This window comes from Vulpes lagopus, chromosome 6 (assembly GCF_018345385.1).
Source record: "Vulpes lagopus strain Blue_001 chromosome 6, ASM1834538v1, whole genome shotgun sequence".
In the NCBI taxonomy this organism is placed as follows: Eukaryota; Metazoa; Chordata; class Mammalia; order Carnivora; family Canidae; genus Vulpes; species Vulpes lagopus.
The window spans coordinates 59,337,901-59,363,213 of NC_054829.1; the positions used below are offsets into that span (position 1 = coordinate 59,337,901).

At 34.3% G+C, this 25,313-nt stretch overlaps 1 protein-coding gene and 1 non-coding gene across 15 annotated transcripts in view; one reads left to right on the forward strand and one right to left on the reverse strand.

The window, feature by feature from the left end:
• The window catches only part of RALGAPA1 (Ral GTPase activating protein catalytic subunit alpha 1), a 247,220-nt gene that overhangs the window by 20,867 nt on the left and 201,040 nt on the right, over positions 1–25,313 (forward strand). The window lies entirely within an intron of this gene.
• LOC121494119 lies at positions 2,727–2,873 on the reverse strand. The gene has a single exon (XR_005988752.1). It is a non-coding gene; the product is annotated as a U12 minor spliceosomal RNA (small nuclear RNA).

Consider the following 25,313-nt stretch of genomic DNA (forward strand, 5'->3'; position numbering starts at 1 on the left):
CCTGGTTCTCATCCTGAGAAGTGCATTCTTTGATCTCCAGCTGTTTGACCGATCCCCCCCATGCACCTCTCCTCTGGCAACAGTTCTATATAGTTGAAAGTCTATTTTTTGGTTGGTTTGTCTTTTTTTTTTTCCTTTGTTCATTTGTATTTTTTCTTAAATTCCATATATAAGTCAAATCATAATGGTATTTGTCTTTGACTTTGCTTAGCATTATAATTTCTAGTGATATCTGTGTTGTTGCAAATGGCTGGATGATCTTCATGGTAGTTTAGGTTCTGTACTTTTTTATTCTCAGTTTCTAACCTGCTAAAAGAGGGTAAATAAGAAAATTATTTAAAAGTTACATTTTGGGCAAATAAGAATTGAATGAAAGGAAACAAAATTCATTGTTGGTATTTTATGTCAAATAAACACAAGGAAATCCTTAAATTGTGTCATCTAGCAACATTACTTGTTCCCTTCCCACCCAAAACTGAAGTAAAATAGCTAGTAAAAGGTACATTTACGGTTCCAAAAATTTGTCCTCATTGTCTGAATCCTTTTAAATCATAGGTTCAAGACTTCCAGTCACCCTTCCTTTCCCATTAATTGTCTTTAGAGCCTTCTAGAGGCAAGTTGATTGTTAAAATAAACTGCTGCTTATAAACATGCCATTTATTGTAAAATGTTTTTAAGGAAAATATACATTTGTGTGTGTTGCCGTTTTTTTCTTTAAAACTCTTCTGAAAATACTGGGTCTGAGCAACCATTAGAATAAATATGTAGTCCTTTGCTAGATTTTAGGCAACTACAAAAAGTAAAGGAGTTGATGGTACAGTAAAAGAATCATGTTAAATATGAAATAGGAATATAAAAAAGAAAGATTGTAGGAATTTGTAATAGTGTTTTCCCTTATTCATTGTGATATACTTTCCAAATGTGCATATGTTTATTTTCAGTATCCAAAAGACTTTGAGTGTAGGGACATGAATTGAGAAATTATTTTCTATTTTAGAGGTGTAGAACTGGATCCAGAATAGTAGTAGCAGTGTATTTTGATTATTCTTCTAATGTCTGACCACTCAATTAAAAAAGCATTATTTTATGGGCAGCCCTGGTGGCCCAGCAGTTTAGCACTTCAGCCCAGGGCGTGATCCTGGAGACCTGGGATCGAGTCCCACGTCAGGCTCCCTGCATGGAGCCTGCTGCTCCTTCTGACTGTGTCTCTGCCTCTCTCTCTGTGTGTCTCTCATGAATAAATAAATAAAATCTTTTTTTTTTTTTTTGCAGTTTTATACCTTTATTTGGCAATCAGCGATTAGTTCTCATCCACATTAACAGTCTGTAGATTTTTGAAAGTGGTGACAGATACGTAGGTAACCAGTGTGTAGAGCTTGTTTGGTGAATCTTCATACTTGTTATGTTTTCTGGACAACCGCACACGGATACGGTATGGAACATTCCTTATTCCTTTGGCCCAGACAGCTTTGTTGAGCCTGGTGTCAGTGTGCACATTTGGAGTTCTATTCTCCTTCATGGCAAATTTCCAGATCTCTTTCAGTGCCGGAGGGGCACGCTTCTTGAAACCCACTCCATGGATACATTTGTGAATGTTGATGGTGTATTCTCTGGTCACTACCTCGTTGATGGCAGAACGGCCATTCTTCTTCTTGCCATCCTTCTTTGCGGGAGCCATTCTGCCAGGCCCTAGTTGGAAAGGAATAAATAAAATCTTTAAAAAACAGATTATTTTATAATAATAGTGATATACTAATAGCTAGCTAGTTTTTGACCCTGTAAAAGTGAAGGGTAATGCATTTGTTCACAGTAAACATCAGTGGTTAGTGATAACAAGTTTTTAGTTTCTAGACTTAGAAAAAAAAGTACTTTTTTCCCCAGTCTGATTTCTCTTCTCTTTCTCAGATTCTTTTTCAGACTAGTCTAGAAGTTCCAGTTCTCAGATTCAGTTTGCCAGTTAAGGTTGGGTAGATCTTAAATTGGGATGTCATGGGGTTATTAGATTAGCTTAAAGGAATAGATCAGCAAAATAAGGAAGAAACAGAAATCTGCATCCTTTAGCTTTCTTTCCCCATTTCCCCTTACTCTCTGCTCCTGGCAACCATTAATCCACTTTCCATTTTTATGAATTTGACTATTCTAGATGTTTCATATAAATGGAATCATAAAATATGTGCTCTTTTGTGTTTAGGCTTTTTTGTTACTTAACATGATATTTTCAGGGTCTTAGCATTTAATAATACTTGATTCCTTTTTATGGCTGAATAATATTCAGTTGTATGGATGTACCACATTTTATTCATTCATCAATTGGTGAACATTGGGTTGTTTCCACTTTTTGACTATTAGGAATAATGTACAAACATTTGTGTGGTTATGTTTTGATTTTTGGGTATACACTGTTCCAGGAATTAAACTTCTGGGTCATACAGTAATTCTATATTTAACTTTTTGAGGAACTGCCAAACCATTTCCAAAGCAGCTGCATCATTTATATTCTACCTCCAATGTAAAAATGAAAATTTCCCACATGCTTGTCATGCTTTTTATTATGGCTGAGTATAGCCATTGTGGTGGATGAGAAATGATAATCTGATTGTGATTTCTTTGTTTTGTTTTTGCTTTTCACTTGGAGGCTAATCCTATTTTCTATTTATGGGAAACAAGCATTTCCAGTCTCACTTATTACCTCTCTACCAGTCTACTCTTTCAGTGTTAGGGGAAGACAGGCAGATGGTGACTCCCAGGCCTCTTGCAAAGTAGGCAAGTCACCTTAGGGAAAAAGTTGACCTCAAAAATTTGTGTAGTATTAACAGTGAGGACTTGGGCATGACGTTGAAGCATTATTTTCCTTACTCATTAGTTTAAGGCATTCATTTGGTTTTGATTTACTTCTCCATGATGACTAATGATGTTGAGCATCTTCTCGGGTGTTTATTGGCCATTTGTGTATCTTGCTTGGAGAAAAGTCTGTTCAAATTCTTTCCCTTTTTTTCCTAAAGATTTTATTTATTAGAATGAGTGAGCATGAGCACGAGTGTGCACGAATGGAGGGAGTTGCAGAAGGAAGGAGAGAAGCCGACTTCCGTGTTGAGCAGGGAGTCTGACAGGGCTTAATCCCAGGACCCTGCTATCATGACCAGAGCTGAAAGCAGACGCTTAACCCAACTGAGTCACCTAGGTGCCCCCAAATCCTTTACTTTTTAAATTGAGTTAGGCTTTATTTTATAGTTGAGTTCTGAGAGTTGTTTATTCTGGATACTAGTTCCTTGTGAAATGTTTAATTTGCAGATATTTTCTCCTATCTGTAAACTGTCTTATTTTCCCTAGATTATCTTTTGAAGCAAAAAAGTTGTGTTTTGACGAAATCCAGTTTAGTTTTTCTTTTGTTGCTTGTGCTTTTGGTGTCATTAGTACAAGATAACTGACTAGTTCAAGATCATGTTTTCTTCTTAAGAGTTTTTAAATTTAGTTATAGAGTTTAAGAGTTTTTAAATTTAGTTACACATTTAGACTTCTGGTCCATTCTGAGTTAATTTTTGTGTATGGTATGGAATAGTGGTTCCACCTCATTCTTGTGCACATGGATAGTTGTTCCTAGCCGCATTTGTTGAAAAGCATATTTTCCCCCAATTGAGTTGTTTTAATACTCTTGTTGAAAATTGTTTGACCATTAATGTAAGAGTTTATTTCTAGACAGGTCTATTCCATTCATTTCTGTTTGTTATCCCAGTAAGACACTGTCTTGATTACTGTAACTTTATTGTAAGTTTAGAAATTTGAAAGCATCTGTTCTCTAATTTTGCTCTTACTACTTTCCTTTTTAAATTAAGGTATAATCCACATACTAGTTTCAGGTGTACAACATAATGGTTCATTATTTGTGTATGTTGTGAAATGATCATCACAGTAAGTCCAGTTAACACCTGTCACCATACGCATGATTACAATTTTTTTTCTTCCGGAGAGAGCTTTTAACATCTACCCTGCCCTTTCAGCAACTTCCAAATATACAACACAGTATTATTAGCTGTAGTCACCATGCTATACATGGCATCCCCATGATTTATTTTACAACTGGAAGTTTGTAGCTTTGATGTTCTTTTTCAAGATTGTTTTGATTAGTCTGGGTTCCTTGTGTTTTCCTATGAATTTTAGGATCAACTTGTTAAGTTCTGTGAAAAGACACTTTGTATTTTGATGAGATTTCATTGCATCTTTAGATATATTTGAGAGTATTTCTGTCTTAACAATATTACTTACTGTCTGTGACCAAGGAGTATCTTTCAGTTTGTCTAGGTCTTTAGACTCTCAGTGATATTTCATACTTTTTAGTGTACAAATTTTATATTTCTTTCATCTCCAAATGTTTTATTCTTTTCATGCTGTGGTAAACAATTGTTTTCTTATTTTCACTTGTGGATTATTCATTGCTAGTGTATAGAAAATACAGTTGATCTTGTATATTCATTTTATATTTTGAAACCTAGATGAATTTGTTTCTTAGCTCTTACAGATTTTTGTGTGTGTGGATTCCTTAGGATTTTTTTTGTACAAGATCATATCATTTGTGAATAGAGATGTAATGCTTTTTTACTTTTATTTCTTTTTCATGAAAGCTTAAGCTCTTTGATTACTATTTCCAGTACAGTGTTGAGTAACAGTAAGCAAAAGGGGACATCCTTGTCTCGTTTATGATTTTAGAGGTAAAGCTTTCAGTCTTTTACCAGTCAGTATGAAGTTAACTTTGGATTTTTCATAGATGGCTTTTATCAGATTGAGGAAATTACTTTCTATTCCTAACTTTTTGAGTGTTTTGTCATGAAAGGATGTTGGATTTTGTCAGGCACTTTTTCTTTTCTTTTTTTTTTCTTAAGATTTTATTTTTATTTTGAGAGAGAAGGAGAGAGTACAGGAGAGGGAGAAGCAGACTCCCTGCTGAGCAGAAAGAGAGCCTGATGTGGGGCTCGATCCCAGGACCCTGAGATCATGACTTGAGCTGAAGGCAGACATTTAACCTACTGAGCCACCCAGGCACCCTGTCAAGCACTTTATCTGTGTCTATTGAGACAATTATGTGGTTTTTGACCTATATTACTGTGGTATATTGCAGTGATTGATTTTCCTGTGTTGAACTGATCTTGCATTCTAGGATAAAACTCACTTGGTCATGGTATATAGTACTTTTTATATATTGCCATAGTCAGTTTTATGGTATTCAGAATTTTTGTGTCTATATTAATAAGAGATGTTTTTCTTGTAATGTCTTTGATTTTGGAATGAGGGTAATATTGACTTCATAGAGTGTGTTGGAAGTGTTCTTTTTTGGAAGGATTTGATAGGATTCACTATGAAACCATTTGTTTCTGGGCTTTTCTTTAAGGTCAGTTTTCCTTATTACTAAATCAGTGTTTTTACTTCTTAAAGATCTCAGTTTTTTTCTTCTTGAATTGATATTTTATGTTTTCTAGGAATTTGTTCATTTCTTATAGGTTATGTTATTTGCTAGCATACAGCTGCTCATAATATTGCCTTATGGTATTTATTTCTGTAAGATTGGTAGTAATGTCCTTTTTTCCAATCCAGATTAGTAATTTTAATCTTATCTCTTCTTATCTTGGACAGTCTGACTAAAGGTTTCTATTTGTTGATTTTTTTTTTTTTTAAAGAACCAGTTTTGGTTTCATTGATGTTTTTGTGTTGTTTTTTTCTTCTCTATTTCAACTATCCTCACTCTTATTTTCATTGTTTCTATTTTTTTTTCCTGCATACTTCAGAATTAATGTGCTTTTATTTTTTGTTTTCTAGTTTCTTAAGGTGGAACACTAAGTTATTGATTTTGAGATCTTTACTTCCATTTAGGCATTTTAGGCATTTAAAGGTGTAAATTTTCCTCTTAGCACTGCTTTAACTGAATGCCATAAATGTTGTGTTTTCATTTTACATGTCAAGATATTTTTTTTCTCCATGGAGTTGAGTTAGTCTAGAATACTTTCATTTCAGCCTAATGGACTTCCTTTAATAATTTTTAGAGGGCAGTTCTGCTAGTAATGAATTCTCAGTTTTTATGTACTTGGAGATGTCTTAAATTCTCTTTAATTAAACTTTGCTAGATATAGAATTCTTGGTTCCTAGCTTTTTTCTTTGAGTTCGTGTACAGTGTCATCTCAGTGCCTTCTGGCCACCATATTTTCTAATGAGAAATCTGATCTTTTTCTTATTGGGGCTTCTTGTGAAGTGTTGCTTCTCTCGGTGCTTTCCAAAATTCTTTGTCTTGCGATTCTCAGATTATAGGCAAGGTCCATTTTTAAATTTTTTAAGGAACCTCCATATGGTATTCCACAGGTGCTGCCTCAGTTTACATTCCTACCGACAGTGCACAGTACTTTTTCTCTACATCCTTGCCAAACACTTATTATTTCTTAAGTTTTTTGTTTTAGCCATTCAAAGAGGTGTGAGGTGATATCCATGGTTTTTTTTTTTTTTTTTTTTAATTTATGATAGTCACAGAGAGAGAGAGAGAGGCAGAGACACAGGCAGAGGGAGAAGCAGGCTCCATGCACCGGGAGCCCGACGTGGGATTCGATCCCGGGTCTCCAGGATCGTGCCCTGGGCCAAAGGCAGGCGCCAAACCGCTGCGCCACCCAGGGATCCCTCCATGGGGGTTTTGATTTGTATTTTCCTGATGATGAATGATGTTAAGCATCTTTTCATGTATCTGAGGGCCATTTATATGTCTTTGGAGAAATACCTATTCATGTCTTCAGTCCAGTTTTCAGTTGGGTTTTTTTTTTTTTTTTTTTCCGTGTTGAGTTGTGTAGGTTCTTTATATATTTTGTATACTAACCATTTATTGAAAATGTCATTTGTGAATATCTTCTCCCATTTAGCAGGTTGTCTTTTGGTTTGTTGGTTGTTTCCTTTGCTGTGCAAAAGCTTTTTATTTTGATGTGGTCCCAATAGTTTATTTTTGCTTTACTTTCACTTGCCTCAGGAGATACATCTAGAAAGATGTTGCTATGACCAGTGTCAGAGAAATTGCTGCCTGTGCTTTCATCAAGGATTTTTCCATAAACGTGGTCTCACGTTTAGGTGTTTAATCCATTTTGAGTTTATTTTTGTGTATGGTGTAAGAAAATGTCTAGTTTCATTTCTTTGTATGTAGCTGTTCAGTTTTCCCTTCACCGTTTGTTGGAAAGATTTTTCTTATTGCATATTCTTTTTTCTTTGTTGAAGATTAATTGGCCATACAATTGTGGATTATTTTTGGGCTTTCTATTCTATTCCATTGACTATGTGTCTTTTTCTTGTTCTAATACCATACTGTTTTGATCACTACAGCTTTGTAATATAACTCAAAGTCTGGAATTGTGGTACCTACCTCCAGGTTTTTCTTTTTCAATTGCTTTGGCCATTCAGAGTTTTTTTTTTTTTTTTTTTTTTTTTTTTTTTTTTTTCTTTTGTGGTTCCATACAAATTCTAGGATTAATTGTTCTAGTTCTGTGAAAAATGCTTTTGGTATTTTGATCGGGAATACATTAAATCTGTAGACTGCTTTAAGTAGTATAGACATTTTAACAATATTTATTCTTCTCATCCATTAGCATGGAATGTCTTTCCATTTCTTTGTGTCAGCTTCAGTTTCTTTCCTCATTGTTTCATGGTTTTTAGTGTACTTTTCATCTCTTTGGTTACATTTATTTCTAGGTGATTTATTCTTGGTGCGGTGTAAGTGCGATTGTTTTTCTTAATTTTTCTTTGTGCTGCTCCATTATTAGTTTATAGAAATGTGATAGATTTTTTTGTATATTGATTTTCTATCCTGTGACCTTATTGAACTCATTTATCAATTCCAGTAGTTTTTTTGGTGGAGTCTTTAAGGTTTTCTGTATTTAGCATCATGTTTTCTGCCAGTAGTGAAAATTTTACCTCTTCCTTGCCAGTTGGATGCCTTTTATTTCTTTTTGTTGTCTGATTGCTGTGGCTGGGTATTCTAGTACTATGTTGAAAGTGGTGAGAGTGGACATCCTTGTCTTTTTCTTGACCTTAGGGGAAAATCTCTGTTTTTCCCCATTGAGTATGAGGTTTGCTGTGGGTTTTCCATACAAGGCCTTTATTAAGTTATGTTCTCTCTAAACTTACTTTGTTGACTTTTTTTTCCCCCCATAAATGGATGTTGCACTTTATCAAGTGCTTTTTCTGCATTTCTGAAATGATGATATGGCTTTTAGCCTTTCTCTTATTGATATGGCATATCATATTGATTGACTTATGATATTGATTTTGTGGTGAATTTTTTTTTTAAAGAAAACAATTTTTTTTTAAAGATTTTATTTATTTATTCATGGAGACACAGAGAGAGAGAGGCAGAGACACAGGCAGAGGGAGAAGCAGGCTCCATGCAGGGGCCCTGATGTGGGACTCAATCCTGGGACTCCAGGATCACAGCTTGGGCTGCAGGCGGCGCTAAACCGCTGTGCTACCGGGGCTGCCCGTGAATTGTTTTTTTAACGTATTTTGGATTGGGTTGCTCTTTTAGTACTTTAGATACAGATTCCTTTATGATCATGCCTAAGTAGTTGGTACCATCTGTTTAGTAAATCTAATCTTTGTACTTCCTCAAGGAGAGTTTCTGTTGACTGTACTTTGTATATAGGACATACTTTTTCTGTGTCTTTCAATTTTTGTTGATAACTTGACATTTTAAATAATATAGTGACTTGGGAAACCAGTTTCTCCCTCCTCTCTGGGGTTGTTTGTTGTTTGTGTTTGTTATTGTTGCTGTGTGTGTGTTTTGAAGGTTTGTTTGTTTTAAAGAGATAGTGTGTACACGAGTTGGGGGGGAGGAGCAGAAGGAAAGAATCTCAAGCAGACTCCCTGCTGAGCAGAGCCTGATGCAGGGCTTGATCTCATGACCTTGAGATCATGACCCAAGACAAAAACTAAGAGTTGGACGCTCAACTGACCGAGCCATTCAGGTGCCCTATTGTGTGCTTCTTTAATGACTTTACTGAACTATGTGCAGTTTGTATTTTCCTCCTTCATGACCACTGACTTTGCTTGTTTGTTTGTGGTCTGCTAATGACTGAACACAGGCTTCTTAAAAGCCTAGATCAGTAAGTTTCCTCATCTTTGCCAAGGGGCTTTGTGTATTGGGGATACTATCAATATTAAACCAGACAGTTTACACTTCTGTTTTAGTCTTCATGTCCTTGTGTAGAGTCTCAAGGTCAGCCAGAGGTGAAAACTTAGGTCGTCCTCTTGTTTCTCCAGAACATATTTGCAGCCCTAATGCATGCACATGTCCTTCTGTATTCCCATTAATTTGTCAGACTATTTCAAAGTTCCCTGTGGATAGCTCATTCTCCAACTTTTTTTTTTTTTTTTTTTTTTAATTGTTATTTGGTTTTGGTTAGCTTGTTTGCTTCATCAGTGATCACTGCCTTGGCAGCTGTGGTATTAAACAGTTGCCACTGATTTTTTTTTCCACAAATGTTCCCAGGGAAGAGGTTGTTGCCTTGTCTGGGCTCTGAATTAAGTCAAATAAAGACCAACTTTGCAAGTGGGATTTTCCAGGGAGAAGCTAGATAAATCAAATAATGATCAGTCTCTTAAAATGAAGGTTTGAAAGAGCTCCATTCCTGTTCTGACTTCTCCAATGACTGATAAGTGGTTTTCAACTGTGATTGTGGACTGTTGGTTTTCAAGGCTACGAAGAAGATGGGAATAGGGTAAGTTTGAAATGACACAAAGCTCACTGTTCTTATTAAGGTTTATCTATTTTTCTTGAGCAAATGTCCCTGATTGTTACAATCCTTTGGTTAATTTCTAGGTTTTTAAAAGTGTGGGGTTGTTTTGTTTTTTTACTGTTTTGGGTTTTGTTTTCATTGCTTTTATGGAGGAGAAGATTTTTGGATTGCCTCATTCTGCAAATTCACTGATAATTACCTACTTCTAACCTACTTTTTAACCTATACTTTGTTCTTTTAATTTTTATTTCATATTGAGATATAGTTGACATACGGTATTAGTTTCAAGTGTACAAAATAATGCTTTGACAACTATATACATTACAAAATGTTCACCATGATCAATGTAATTATCATTTGTCACTGTATGAAATTATTACTGAGTTTATTTCCTATACTATTCATCCTGGTGACTTATTTATTTTATGGCTCGAAGTGTGTATCTCCTTATCCCCTTCACTATTTCACCCATTGCTCCCACCCTCCTCCCCTCTGGCAAACACCAGTTTGTTCTCTGTTTCTAAAAGTCTATTTCTGGTTTTTGTTTGTTACACTATAAATTCTTACCAACTTTTTTCATTTCATGAAATAATTTTTTTAATGAGTATTTTTAATGGCTTTCTATTCAGTTGTATGGATGCATCTTTATTTAGTGCCATAATTGGTTTATTTACTGTGTCATAAGAAGTTAGGGATGAAAAAAATAGGTTTGTATGTAATTTGAGCCTGGGCTTTATATTGTTTGCAGTTGGAAACTGGAATTATTTTAAGCAGATCAATGATACAGACGGTTGGAATTAAGTTCAGTTAAACTATTCTGGTAGTAAAATTTGGAGGATGGATAAAAAGGCTAGAATGGTGTGAGAGATAGTAGGTAGAAGACTACTAATTAAATTCAGGCAAGAGGGGATCCCTGGGTGGCGCAGCGGTTTGGCGCCTGCCTTTGGCCCAGGGCGCGATCCTGGAGACCCGGGATCGAATCCCACATCAGGCTCCCCGGGATCGAATCCCACATCAGGCTCCCGGTGCATGGAGCCTGCTTCTTCCTCCGCCTGTGTCTCTGCCTCTCTCTCTCTCTCTGTGACTATCATAAATAAATAAATAAATAAAAATTAAATTCAGGCAAGAGACCATGAAGTATAAAACTAAATGGGGGAGGGGTGGAGGATAGAGAGAAAGAAATGTATTGCAGTATTTAGGAAGGTAAACTTGGTAAGAAAATAAATGATTTGTTGAGGGGTAGGCAGTGGGATGAGTGGAGAGAGTAAGAGGGAGGAATGAATCTGAGAAGACTGTCAAGCTTGAGAGATAGATTTTACTACCAACATAGGGAATACAAGCACTAGAGAAGATGAGGAGAGGTGAATTTACTTTGGGGGCAAGTTGAGTGTGAGATACTTGTGGAGTTGTAATTAGGTAGTTTATAAGCTTGATTCTCAGGAGACGGCATCAAGCTATAGATTTCAGAGATATTTGTATGTAGATAGAGTTCAGCTTTGCAGTATTTAATGAAGGCTTTGGAAGAGGATATATTCCTGATAGACCTCTACATTTTAAAGGAAGGGTACAGAGGAAGAGAAGTTCGTAATGGAGATGGAAAAGCGTAGAGGAATAAAGAAAAGGGAGTGCTTATCCCATTTTCTGATCACATTGAAGTTTTAATTGGCTACTGTTGCTAACATTCTCCCAATAATTTTTCTTATACTTTACCTTTACCGTCCACTGTTGTGTTTAGCTCTAAATTTTAACATAACAGCCAATGGCATAGAGTAACATAGAATTTTTATCTTACACTTACACCAGCTTGGTTTTGTCTTGGTTTCCTTGAATCTTTTTAGTTTAGTTTTTATTTTTTTAATAAGCTGAGTGAAGAGGGAAGATGAAACTATTAGGGACTTACCCGTTAAAGTTTCTATAAGAATTAAGAAAACTAGGGATGCCTGGGTGGCTCAGCGGTTGAGCGTCTGCCTTTGGCTCAGGGTGTGATCCCAGAGTTCTGGGATGGAGTCCCACATCAGGCTCCCTAAGAGGAGCCCGCTTCTCCCTCTCCCTGTGTCTCTCATGAATAAATAAATAACATCTTAAAAAAAAAAAAAGAAAACAATGGATGTTCAATAAATATTACCTTCTTTCCTCCATGTTTTCATAACTATATCAGAATTCTTTGCTATGTGTTACAAGGAGAGCAGCTTGTACCAATTGAATGGTGTTTAACTCCTTACACTATGTATTGGAATGGTTTGCTTCCACAAATGAATTTAATGAGTAAAATTTTAAGTGATGAAGTGAAAGAGGATATATTCAGCCAATATAAGGAGAGAGACTTTAGGGCAGTATGCATACAAGTGAACTAAATCCTCTGAATTCTTGGTATCTTTGACTACTTATTTGTTCTGAATCTTCATTTTTTTTTTTTAATTTTTATTTATTTATGATAGTCACACAGAGAGAGAGAGAGGCAGAGACACAGGCAGAGGGAGAAGCAGGCTCCATGCACCGGGAGCCCGATGTGGGATTCGATCCCGGGTCTCCAGGATCGCTCCCTGGGCCAAAGACAGGCGCCAAACCGCTGCGCCACCCAGGGATCCCTGTTCTGAATCTTCAAATAATCCACCGCAGTCTCTGTGTAGCTTTCAAATAATTCTTTGAAAATACCATTCTTTTAGAATGAGTTTTATTTAAAATGGTTAGAAGATTATTTTAGGCTGTGGCCTATTGCTTGAAGCATAACTATTCTAGGTGTTGTTGATTGAGGGCACAGAATAGCTGATTTGGAGCCATTTAGTAGTTTAGGGTGACCTGAGCAAGTTCCCTAACCTTACGCAGACTTAGTTTCTTTATAAAATGGAGTTAATATACTTGTTTCAAAAACATATTTGTAGAGAATGAGTAAGAGAATGTATGTGTTACTGTAAAAGTGTTATCTCCACAAATGTAAAATATTAAGTAAACATAAGTGATTATAATTGCTTTTGTTTTACATGCACTTAGCTTATAGTATAGTGTTTGATAAAACAGAATTGCTTTTGTTCTTAAATGAGGCATTGTATCTGTGTAAATTAGATTCTTTTTCAGTATGTCTCATTTTCTCAATGCTCATTGTGGAATCCTTGAAGGCAGGAGAATAATCTTTATAGTGTTTTACTTTATAGAGTTGAATGAGACTTAGAAATAATTATTTTGAGGTTATGGTCACTTCCTAATGCTTCCTTTAGTGTTTTCTCTTTTTAGTTCTAGAAGTTATTATCTTGCTATCAATTGTAGCCAGAATCACATGTCAGGAGCTTTTCTGCAGTTATCTTGAAACATCAGTTTGATTAGGAGATAAGCTAGCTACATATCTTAAAACTATTATGCTTGCTTTGAAATTTTAGTAGGTTTTAAGTATGGTTTCTTCAGGACATATGTTATTTATATCTGCTTTTTATAGTGAAGTGAGAAGAAAAAAGTGTGAAGAAAAGAACAAACATCTTAAGCGTTTGTACAGGAAAAAGGTCCCTAGATTTATTTTGAATTAAATCACTTTATATTTTGAAAATCACTTTATAAATAGGGAAATTGGCTTGCGTGCCTGCTACATGGTAAAATACAAGAATGAGCTTGCCATTTTTATTTACTTTAATATTGGTTCATTATATAAAAATGAAAATCAGCTTTAATGATTATTTTCTGGGAGTCCCTATTTCTCATTGAAATTTTTGGTTAGTGTTGGGTCACTTGACTGCATTTGTGAAAACATTTAAAAATGGTCATTTTGGGATTTTTATGTTGCTTTAAATTCCTTCATAAATTTGTTATGAGTGCTTTCAGAGATTAAATTTTTATTTTTGTGAAGCATATATTCACATGTGCAACAGGTTTCTGTGGACACAGATGGTCATAGGTTTAGGTATTAAGGAAACATTCTGTGGATTATGGCATTTCCTAAATATTACTCCATTTTTGAAATTCCATTCCCTTTCCTCCCTTCACTACAGAAAGCATAATGGAATGAGAATGAATGGAAATTGTCTTGAACCTATATAATTTTTAAAGTAGGTTTGTTGAGGGCATAACTGATATATAGTAAATTGCATATATTTTAAGTGTACAATTTTTATGCTTCGGGTTTTTTTTTTTATCTGATCTGAGAGTCTGACATTTTGGGGGAATCATTTTTATTTAATGTGATTATTGATATAGCTAGATTAGAGTCTGCTATCCTTTGTTATCTACTTATCCCAGTTGATCATTGTTTCTCTTTTTCTGTCTTCATTTGGATCCATCAAGTATTTTTTTGTGAATTTATATTTTCTTTTTTGGCCATTGCCAGTACCTTTTCTGTTTTGTTTTAATAATTGCTTTAGTTTTTATAGTATACATCTTTAACATATTAAAGTTTACCTTTAAAGTGTGAATACACAACTTCTTGTGTAGGAGTTATAATAGTGGGCTTTTATTTTTTCCCTTTTCACTATATACTTTATTTTCATGCATTTTACTTTTACAAAATTATAAACCCATAATGCATTGCTAACTATTTTTGTTTGAACAATTATCTTTGGAAAAGATTGGAAAAATAATTTTAAAAAGCTTAAGCATTTTATCCTGTTGTTACTATTTTCAGTTCTATATTTCTGTCTGATAATATTCCCTTCTGCCTGAAAGACTATCATTTTTTTTTTTTTTTTTTTTTTAAGACTGTCATTTCTACTAGTGAGTCTGCTGCTGATGGATTCTTTCAGCTTTTCTGTCTGAAAATGGTTTTATTTTGCCTTTGTTTTTGAAAGATTTTTACTGGATATAGAATTCAGCTGGACAGGTTTTTAAAGATACATATTGTTTTTATTTGCATAGTTTGTGTTGAAAAACTGTGTCATCTTGATGTTAGTTACTATGTAACTTTTTTTCCTTGTAGCTGCTTTTAAGATTTTCTTACCGTTTTGATCAATTTAATTATTATGTACCATGGTGAATGGTGAATTTTTCTTCATGTTTCTTGTTTTTGGAGTTTTTTGAGCTTCATGCATATGTGGATTTGTGATTTGCATCAAACTTGAAGATTTTCAGCCATTATTTCTCCAAATATTCTTCTGCCTCTCCTCCTTGGAGTTTTCAGTTACTCCTATATTTAGAGCATTTGCAACTGTTTATTAATGTGCTTTTCAATTTTTTGGATTATCGTTTCTCTGCTGTGTTTCTTTTGGGTAGTTTTATTTATATGGCTTAATTCCAGCTGGTTTACTTTATACCATATACATTGAAGTTTTTATCTATAGAAGTTTAATTTGGATTCTTTTTTTTATGCCTTCCATTCTCAACTGTTTGGATATATGGAATACAGTTAGAACAACTATTTTAATGCCCCTTTCTGCTCATTTTAGCATCTTGTTAAAATCCAGCTTAAATCTGATTTAATGGGGACGCCTGGGTGGCTCAGTGGTTGAGTGTCTGCCATTGGCTCAGGGCATGATCCCGGAGTCCCAGGATTGAGTCGCTTATTGGGCTCTGTGCAGGAAGCCTGCTTCTCCCTCTGCCTATGTCTCTGCCTCTCTCTCTGTGTCTCTCATAAATAAATAAATAAAATTTTTTAAAAATCTGATTTAATGATTCTCATCATTACGAATTAGGTTTTCCTGCTTTGCATGACAGATAATTGTCAGTTATATATAAGGCATTGTGAATTTTACCTTTTTGGATCCTGGATATTTTGTATACCTATATATTTCTTCAGCTCTTTTCCTGTTCTGGGATTCAGTTATTGGAAACAATTTGCTCCTTATGTATCTTGTTTTTCTGATATATTGGATGGCTTTAAAGTAGTGTTCAGTCTAGGGTTAATTGCTATATGAAATATGAGTTTTTCTAGTCTGGTTTGTGGAAATAGGCACTCTTTTTGGCCTTTGTGAGTGCCTCAGACTTTTATCTGTATTCCTTTCTATGATATTCCTCCTTTAAGTGGGGATTAGCTTTCGTTATTCAGGCTTAATTTTTTTTTTTTTAAGATTTTATTTATTCACGAGAGACAGAGAAAGAGAGAGAGAGAGAGGGAGGGAGAGGCAGAGACACAGGCAGAGGGAGAAGCAGGCTCCATGCAGGGAGTCCGATGTGGGACTTGATCCCATGCCCTGGGCCAAAGACAGGGGCTAAACCGCTGAGCTACCCAGGGATTCCCTAGGCTTATTTTATTTCCTTTTGGTCAGAGAAAATAGTTTGTGCTATGTTACTCTTTGTACTTTTCTGTTTGTGTCCTTATTTAGTTTTTGTAAATATCCCACTTTTGCAAAGCGATTTATTTTCTATTGGATTTATAGTTTTATTTGTAAAGTACTAATTGTGTTGTTCAAATCTTCTGATTAGTTTTACTTCTGTTAAATGGGGAACAGATGTATAAATCTACCATGCAATTAGAGGGTTTGTTTCTCCTTAGAAATTTATTGGTCTTTGCTTTTTTTTTTCCTTTTTTTAAAGATTTTATTTATATATTCATGAGAGACACACAGAGAGAAACAGAGACACAGGCTGAGGGAGAAGCAGGCTCCATGCAGGGAGCCCCATGTGGGACTTGATCCCGGGACTCCAGGATCACGCCCTGGCCCGAAGGCAGGCGCTAAACCACTGAGCCACCCAGGCATCCCCTGATCTTTGTTTTTTCAATTTTGAAACTTTAAGTGTAAATTTGGAATTAAAGCCTCTTGATAAATGTCTTTTATTAAAATACATTGACTGTCTTTAATTGTAATTCTTGCCTTAATTTACTTTGATGCCTATCAAGGAATCAGCATAGGTATTTTTAGTTATATCCAAATGATTTATTTTATCCCTTTAATCATTTTGAGTTACAATTTTTGCTTTTAATACCTTAGTTTTTACAAGTGTCTTAAAATACAATGTGATTACAACTATATGTCTTAGCTAAAGCATTTAATTCATTAACTTTTTTTGGTAAATACTATATATTTATTTCTATCACCTCCTTCATCTTTATTGGGGTGTTTTTCTTTACTCATTTCTGTTGGCATAAACTTTTCTATATTTTCTTCTCCTAATGGTTAAAAATTTTGTGTTTTGTTACTTTTTTTAGAGGTAACTAAAAAATTTCAATAACATACTAATATTAAAGTCTGGAGTTCATTGTATTTCTATCATCCTTTCAACAAAATAAGATTTTTTTTTAATATTTCATTTATTTATTCATGACAGACACAGAGAATCAGAGACACAGGCAGAGGGAGAAGCAGGCTCCATGCAGGGAGCCCAATGTGGGACTTAAGTGATTATAATTGCTTTTGTTTTACATGCACTTAGCTTATAGTATAGTGTTTGATAAAACAGAATTGCTTTTGTTCTTAAATGAGGCATTGTATCTGTGTAAATTAGATTCTTTTTCAGTATGTCTCATTTTCTCAATGCTCATTGTGGAATCCTTGAAGGCAGGAGAATAATCTTTATAGTGTTTTACTTTATAGAGTTGAATGAGACTTAGAAATAATTATTTTGAGGTTATGGTCACTTCCTAATGCTTCCTTTAGTGTTTTCTCTTTTTAGTTCTAGAAGTTATTATCTTGCTATCAATTGTAGCCAGAATCACATGTCAGGAGCTTTTCTGCAGTTATCTTGAAACATCAGTTTGATTAGGAGATAAGCTAGCTACATATCTTAAAACTATTATGCTTGCTTTGAAATTTTAGTAGGTTTTAAGTATGGTTTCTTCAGGACATATGTTATTTATATCTGCTTTTTATAGTGAAGTGAGAAGAAAAAAGTGTGAAGAAAAGAACAAACATCTTAAGCGTTTGTACAGGAAAAAGGTCCCTAGATTTATTTTGAATTAAATCACTTTATATTTTGAAAATCACTTTATAAATAGGGAAATTGGCTTGCGTGCCTGCTACATGGTAAAATACAAGAATGAGCTTGCCATTTTTATTTACTTTAATATTGGTTCATTATATAAAAATGAAAATCAGCTTTAATGATTATTTTCTGGGAGTCCCTATTTCTCATTGAAATTTTTGGTTAGTGTTGGGTCACTTGACTGCATTTGTGAAAACATTTAAAAATGGTCATTTTGGGATTTTTATGTTGCTTTAAATTCCTTCATAAATTTGTTATGAGTGCTTTCAGAGATTAAATTTTTATTTTTGTGAAGCATATATTCACATGTGCAACAGGTTTCTGTGGACACAGATGGTCATAGGTTTAGGTATTAAGGAAACATTCTGTGGATTATGGCATTTCCTAAATATTACTCCATTTTTGAAATTCCATTCCCTTTCCTCCCTTCACTACAGAAAGCATAATGGAATGAGAATGAATGGAAATTGTCTTGAACCTATATAATTTTTAAAGTAGGTTTGTTGAGGGCATAACTGATATATAGTAAATTGCATATATTTTAAGTGTACAATTTTTATGCTTCGGGTTTTTTTTTTTATCTGATCTGAGAGTCTGACATTTTGGGGGAATCATTTTTATTTAATGTGATTATTGATATAGCTAGATTAGAGTCTGCTATCCTTTGTTATCTACTTATCCCAGTTGATCATTGTTTCTCTTTTTCTGTCTTCATTTGGATCCATCAAGTATTTTTTTGTGAATTTATATTTTCTTTTTTGGCCATTGCCAGTACCTTTTCTGTTTTGTTTTAATAATTGCTTTAGTTTTTATAGTATACATCTTTAACATATTAAAGTTTACCTTTAAAGTGTGAATACACAACTTCTTGTGTAGGAGTTATAATAGTGGGCTTTTATTTTTTCCCTTTTCACTATATACTTTATTTTCATGCATTTTACTTTTACAAAATTATAAACCCATAATGCATTGCTAACTATTTTTGTTTGAACAATTATCTTTGGAAAAGATTGGAAAAATAATTTTAAAAAGCTTAAGCATTTTATCCTGTTGTTACTATTTTCAGTTCTATATTTCTGTCTGATAATATTTCCTTCTGCCTGAAAGACTATCATTTTTTTTTTTTTTTTTTTTTTTAAGACTGTCATTTCTACTAGTGAGTCTGCTGCTGATGGATTCTTTCAGCTTTTCTGTCTGAAAATGGTTTTATTTTGCCTTTGTTTTTGAAAGATTTTTACTGGATATAGAATTCAGCTGGACAGGTTTTTAAAGATACATATTGTTTTTATTTGCATAGTTTGTGTTGAAAAACTGTGTCATCTTGATGTTAGTTACTATGTAACTTTTTTTCCTTGTAGCTGCTTTTAAGATTTTCTTACCGTTTTGATCAATTTAATTATTATGTACCATGGTGAATGGTGAATTTTTCTTCATGTTTCTTGTTTTTGGAGTTTTTTGAGCTTCATGCATATGTGGATTTGTGATTTGCATCAAACTTGAAGATTTTCAGCCATTATTTCTCCAAATATTCTTCTGCCTCTCCTCCTTGGAGTTTTCAGTTACTCCTATATTTAGAGCATTTGCAACTGTTTATTAATGTGCTTTTCAATTTTTTGGATTATCGTTTCTCTGCTGTGTTTCTTTTGGGTAGTTTTATTTATATGGCTTAATTCCAGCTGGTTTACTTTATACCATATACATTGAAGTTTTTATCTATAGAAGTTTAATTTGGATTCTTTTTTTTATGCCTTCCATTCTCAACTGTTTGGATATATGGAATACAGTTAGAACAACTATTTTAATGCCCCTTTCTGCTCATTTTAGCATCTTGTTAAAATCCAGCTTAAATCTGATTTAATGGGGACGCCTGGGTGGCTCAGTGGTTGAGTGTCTGCCATTGGCTCAGGGCATGATCCCGGAGTCCCAGGATTGAGTCGCTTATTGGGCTCTGTGCAGGAAGCCTGCTTCTCCCTCTGCCTATGTCTCTGCCTCTCTCTCTGTGTCTCTCATAAATAAATAAATAAAATTTTTTAAAAATCTGATTTAATGATTCTCATCATTACGAATTAGGTTTTCCTGCTTTGCATGACAGATAATTGTCAGTTATATATAAGGCATTGTGAATTTTACCTTTTTGGATCCTGGATATTTTGTATACCTATATATTTCTTCAGCTCTTTTCCTGTTCTGGGATTCAGTTATTGGAAACAATTTGCTCCTTATGTATCTTGTTTTTCTGATATATTGGATGGCTTTAAAGTAGTGTTCAGTCTAGGGTTAATTGCTATATGAAATATGAGTTTTTCTAGTCTGGTTTGTGGAAATAGGCACTCTTTTTGGCCTTTGTGAGTGCCTCAGACTTTTATCTGTATTCCTTTCTATGATATTCCTCCTTTAAGTGGGGATTAGCTTTCGTTATTCAGGCTTAATTTTTTTTTTTTTTAAGATTTTATTTATTCACGAGAGACAGAGAAAGAGAGAGAGAGAGAGGGAGGGAGAGGCAGAGACACAGGCAGAGGGAGAAGCAGGCTCCATGCAGGGAGTCCGATGTGGGACTTGATCCCATGCCCTGGGCCAAAGACAGGGGCTAAACCGCTGAGCTACCCAGGGATTCCCTAGGCTTATTTTATTTCCTTTTGGTCAGAGAAAATAGTTTGTGCTATGTTACTCTTTGTACTTTTCTGTTTGTGTCCTTATTTAGTTTTTGTAAATATCCCACTTTTGCAAAGCGATTTATTTTCTATTGGATTTATAGTTTTATTTGTAAAGTACTAATTGTGTTGTTCAAATCTTCTGATTAGTTTTACTTCTGTTAAATGGGGAACAGATGTATAAATCTACCATGCAATTAGTGGGTTTGTTTCTCCTTAGAAATTTATTGGTCTTTGCTTTTTTTTTTCCTTTTTTTAAAGATTTTATTTATATATTCATGAGAGACACACAGAGAGAAACAGAGACACAGGCTGAGGGAGAAGCAGGCTCCATGCAGGGAGCCCCATGTGGGACTTGATCCCGGGACTCCAGGATCACGCCCTGGCCCGAAGGCAGGCGCTAAACCACTGAGCCACCCAGGCATCCCCTGATCTTTGTTTTTTCAATTTTGAAACTTTAAGTGTAAATTTGGAATTAAAGCCTCTTGATAAATGTCTTTTACTAAAATACATTGACTGTCTTTAATTGTAATTCTTGCCTTAATTTACTTTGATGCCTATCAAGGAATCAGCATAGGTATTTTTAGTTATATCCAAATGATTTATTTTATCCCTTTAATCATTTTGAGTTACAATTTTTGCTTTTAATACCTTAGTTTTTACAAGTGTCTTAAAATACAATGTGATTACAACTATATGTCTTAGCTAAAGCATTTAATTCATTAACTTTTTTTGGTAAATACTATATATTTATTTCTATCACCTCCTTCATCTTTATTGGGGTGTTTTTCTTTACTCATTTCTGTTGGCATAAACTTTTCTATATTTTCTTCTCCTAATGGTTAAAAATTTTGTGTTTTGTTACTTTTTTTAGAGGTAACTAAAAAATTTCAATAACATACTAATATTAAAGTCTGGAGTTCATTAGTATTTCTATCATCCTTTCAACAAAATAAGATTTTTTTTTAATATTTCATTTATTTATTCATGACAGACACAGAGAATCAGAGACACAGGCAGAGGGAGAAGCAGGCTCCATGCAGGGAGCCCAATGTGGGACTTAATCCCTGGACTCCAGGATCAGGCCCTGGGCTGAAGGTGGTGCTAAACTGCTGAGCCACCGGGGCTCCCCAAAATAAGATCTTAAAATAATCTCTCTAGCATTCATTTCATCTTTGACATTATTGCCTATTATTTTATTTCCTCCTGGTTAGTAACCTTTTGCATTGATAGTTTTTTTTTTTAAACATTCAGTATTTGTTTAGATTTACCCATATATTTTCCAGTTTCTTCCTCATTTTTGCTTTTCTTGCTCCTATATGAGTTTGTTTCTCTTCTTTCAGAAATCTCTTGTAGGGATCCCTGGGCGGCGCAGCGGTTTGTCACCTGCCTTTGGCCCAGGGCGCGATCCTGAAGACCTGGGATCGAATCCCATGTTGGGCTCCCGGTGCATGGAGCCTGCTTCTCCCTCTGCCTGTGTCTCTGCCTCTCTCTCTCTCTCTCTGTGTGACTATCATAAATAAATAAAAATTTATTAAAAAAAAAAATCTCTTGTATTTTTTTGAGTTTGAGTTTTTTCAAGTGTTAAACTCTAAGGATGTTAGAGTTCATGTTCTTTTAATAACATGAACAGTACTTTAGCTGAATATAGAACTTTAGATTGACTATTATTTTTCTTTCTTTCAATTTAAAGTTGCATCGTCTTCCTGCCTCTGCCTCTATTGGGCTGATAAGTCTGCTGTTAGTTTTGATATTCTTATGTAGGTGATTTTTGTTGTTTTAATATTTCCATTTTGGCTTTGGTGTTGGAATGTGTTCATGTGTAGATTTGTGTTTGTCCTGCTTGGGACTCAATATGCCATTTTTAGTCTAGATATTTTGTATAGTTCTTAGATATTTTTTAATTTGTTTACATTTTCTTCTTGGAGCTTCTTAGGTAGTTTGTTATTCTTATCTTTATATTTTCCGTCTTGTTCTCTGTGTTACTTTTGAGTAATAGCTTCAGTTTTGTGTTCTAACTTCTCAGTTTTCTCTCTTTGTCCTTTTTTCTCTTCCTCCTATTTCTCAATTTCTTCTCCCTTTCCTGTATACCCCTTCCTCCTTTTTTGGAACCTAATGGTGTATTATTTATAATTTATCTGTTTGTGTTCTGAATCTCTCTGTCCTTCTTTATCTATTTTTGTTTTGTTTTGTTTCCCACCTGCTTTTCCCCCACCATGTAAATTTTGTAAATTGGTGATCAAAAATATTTTGTAATAGAGTTTTTATTTGCTGATTAGTCCATTATGAATAGGCAGAGTCAAAAAGAAATTAGCCTAATTTTGGTTCCATATTTTTTATTAGCAAGTACGTAGTTTCTGCCTTTCCTAACATGCTGTGTGAGAAGGAAATGAAGAGAGACTGTTTTGGCTCCTAAATTAGGTTGTAAAATCTTGAGTTGCTTCATGTTTGCTTTTGTTTTGTTTTGATTTGTTATTGTTCTCTCATTTTCTTCTTTCCTCTGGAACATTAGTTACGTTTGAAACCTTAATTTCAGGAAATGTAGAGCCAATTATAGTAGCCTATTCTAATTTCATAGTCTTTGTTACTCTAAACTACTGTGTGGGAAAAATAGAATACTCTTCCTGTTTTTCTCAGTTGTATGTGTTTTTATTTGGAAAGTCTATAAAATATGTTTAATATTTCATGACTATTCATATCTTCTCATAGGCAGATTAAATTACTAGTGCTGTATTCCTCTTACCCTGGAGGCTGTAAGGTTTAAATCCTTGTCTCTGCTTCTTAATAGCTACTTAAACTCTCTGTGCCTGTTTCCTCATCTATGAAATAGGGATGATTATAGTATTTATTTCATAGTGTCATTATGAGAATTATAGGAATTTCTGTAAATCACTTACAAGAGTGTCTATAGGAAACATTTAGTTTGTGTTACCCATTATGTTTTTCTAGTTCTGTGAAAAGTCACACAGGTAGTGTTACTGATAGGAGTGGAATCTGGGTGTTCTAATTCCAATCTAGATGAAGCAATATTTTGCCTGTCAGAAGGTTATGCAGTCTTTTCTAATATAAAAACTTAAAAGCTAATAAATGAATCTAACAACGTTAAAGTAACTTATTTTATCAATAGTACAACACAGTTCAGTACCTATGTGCTGAGTGCTGTGTTAGGTTTTTGGGAATACTAAGGTGGACACTATTATCTTATAAAAAAGCTATAGACTAGTTCTGGAAAGAAGACAAGAAAACATGTAAAACATAGTTACTTCTGTAAGATAGAAATGTATAGAATTCAAGGGACTAGAGAGGAGACAGCATCTCTCCCTTTCTTCTGGAGGGCAGAACAAATGGGAAAACAGTCTTGGGAAATTCCATAGACAGAATGTCACTATAAAATTATTACAATTATTCATAGAGTAAGATAATACATGAAAGAGAATTTGAAGTGCTCTGATAATACATGAAAGAGAATTTGAAGTGCTCTCTGTATGTTGTTACTATTTAACTTTATTCTGAAATCTTCTATTGAGCCTTAAGAGCATTTCAAGAAATGAACTGATACTGATACTTACCGTTAATTTGAATTTCATTACAATAGTTTAATTCTTCATTTTACTCCCAGCTTCAAAAATTTTTGTTTCTCAGTGCTTTTTTCAAATTTATTTTGTTATAAAAGAAATATGACCTTTTTGCAAACAAAGTTAAATAATATGAAGTATATATTAAAAGTTATCTATTCCCCTTTTTCTTCAACCTTCTCAATCTCTCTGAGAATAAACCAAACAACAAAATGCATAATGGATACTGCATTATACACACACACACACACACACACACACACACACGTCTGCATTGTTTTGAATAATAAATTCATGTCTCCTAGTTTGCATTCAGACATTTTAAACATACTTCGAGGCTATTTTTTTTTCAATTTTATTTTTATCAAAATGTTTAAACTCTAGCTAAAATGAATTATTTGAATTATTTTTCTGCATCCTGTCATCGTTTTTTTGTCTTATGCATAGAATGCCTTTCACTGCTTCATGTTCAAAGTCAGTCCTGTCCTTATAAAAGTCTTTTCAAATAATAAATTCTCTGTTAAGTTTTCCTTCTTTCTCTACTTTCACCTTTCTTTTAGCTTTGAAAGTAATTTTGTGTTTCTAAGTTGTCATTATACTTTGTTACTTCACTTTTAGTACCCAACACTTTCTAATGTGCATACTATGTTTGGTTTTTGTGTGCCCTGGACTATACTGACAATTCTTTTAAAGCAATGTTATCTCTATTTAAGCTTTGTAATACTTAAATGCTTACTTATAAGTCTGTTGTTAGGTACCTATTTACTGAATAAATGTATTTTAGATAAGATATAATTTCTTTTAGAAATACTGATTTTAGGGGCAGCCCGGGTGGTTCGGTGGTTTAGCGCCGCCTTCAGCCCAGGGCCTGATCCTGGAGACCCGGGATCGAGTTCTACTTTGGGCTCCTTCCATGGAGCCTGCTTCACCCTCTCCCTGTGTCTCTGCCTCTCTCTTGCTCTCTATCTCTCATGAATGAATAAAATCTTAAAAAAAAAAAACACACACACACACTTAAAAAAAAAGAAATACTGATTTTAAACTGTCTTGGGGATAACTTGAGAAGCATAGCTGTGAATTGGAACTAAAACTTCTTTCCTTGATTTGGTTAAATATTCAAAATAAGTTTTGAATAAATCTCTCTGAGACATTTTTTTTAAGGAAACAAAGATTATGATAACCTGATCTAACTTATTTTTTAAAAATTATTTATTTATTTGAGAGAGAGAGCAGAGCCAGAGAGAGCACGAATGAGGGGAAGGGGCAGAGGGAGAGGGACAAGCTGCTGAGCAGGCAGTCTGTTGAGGCACTTGATCCCAGGACTCTGGGATCATGACTTGAGCTGAAGGCAGAGGAGGGGCTTAACTGAATGAGCCACCCAAACACCCCTTAACCTGTTTTTAAAATTAAAACTAAAATCTTTAAAAACTAAAGTTGTGAGAACAAGGATATAAATAAATACACATCTCAAATATTTTAATGGAATTTAGGAGCAGTTCTTA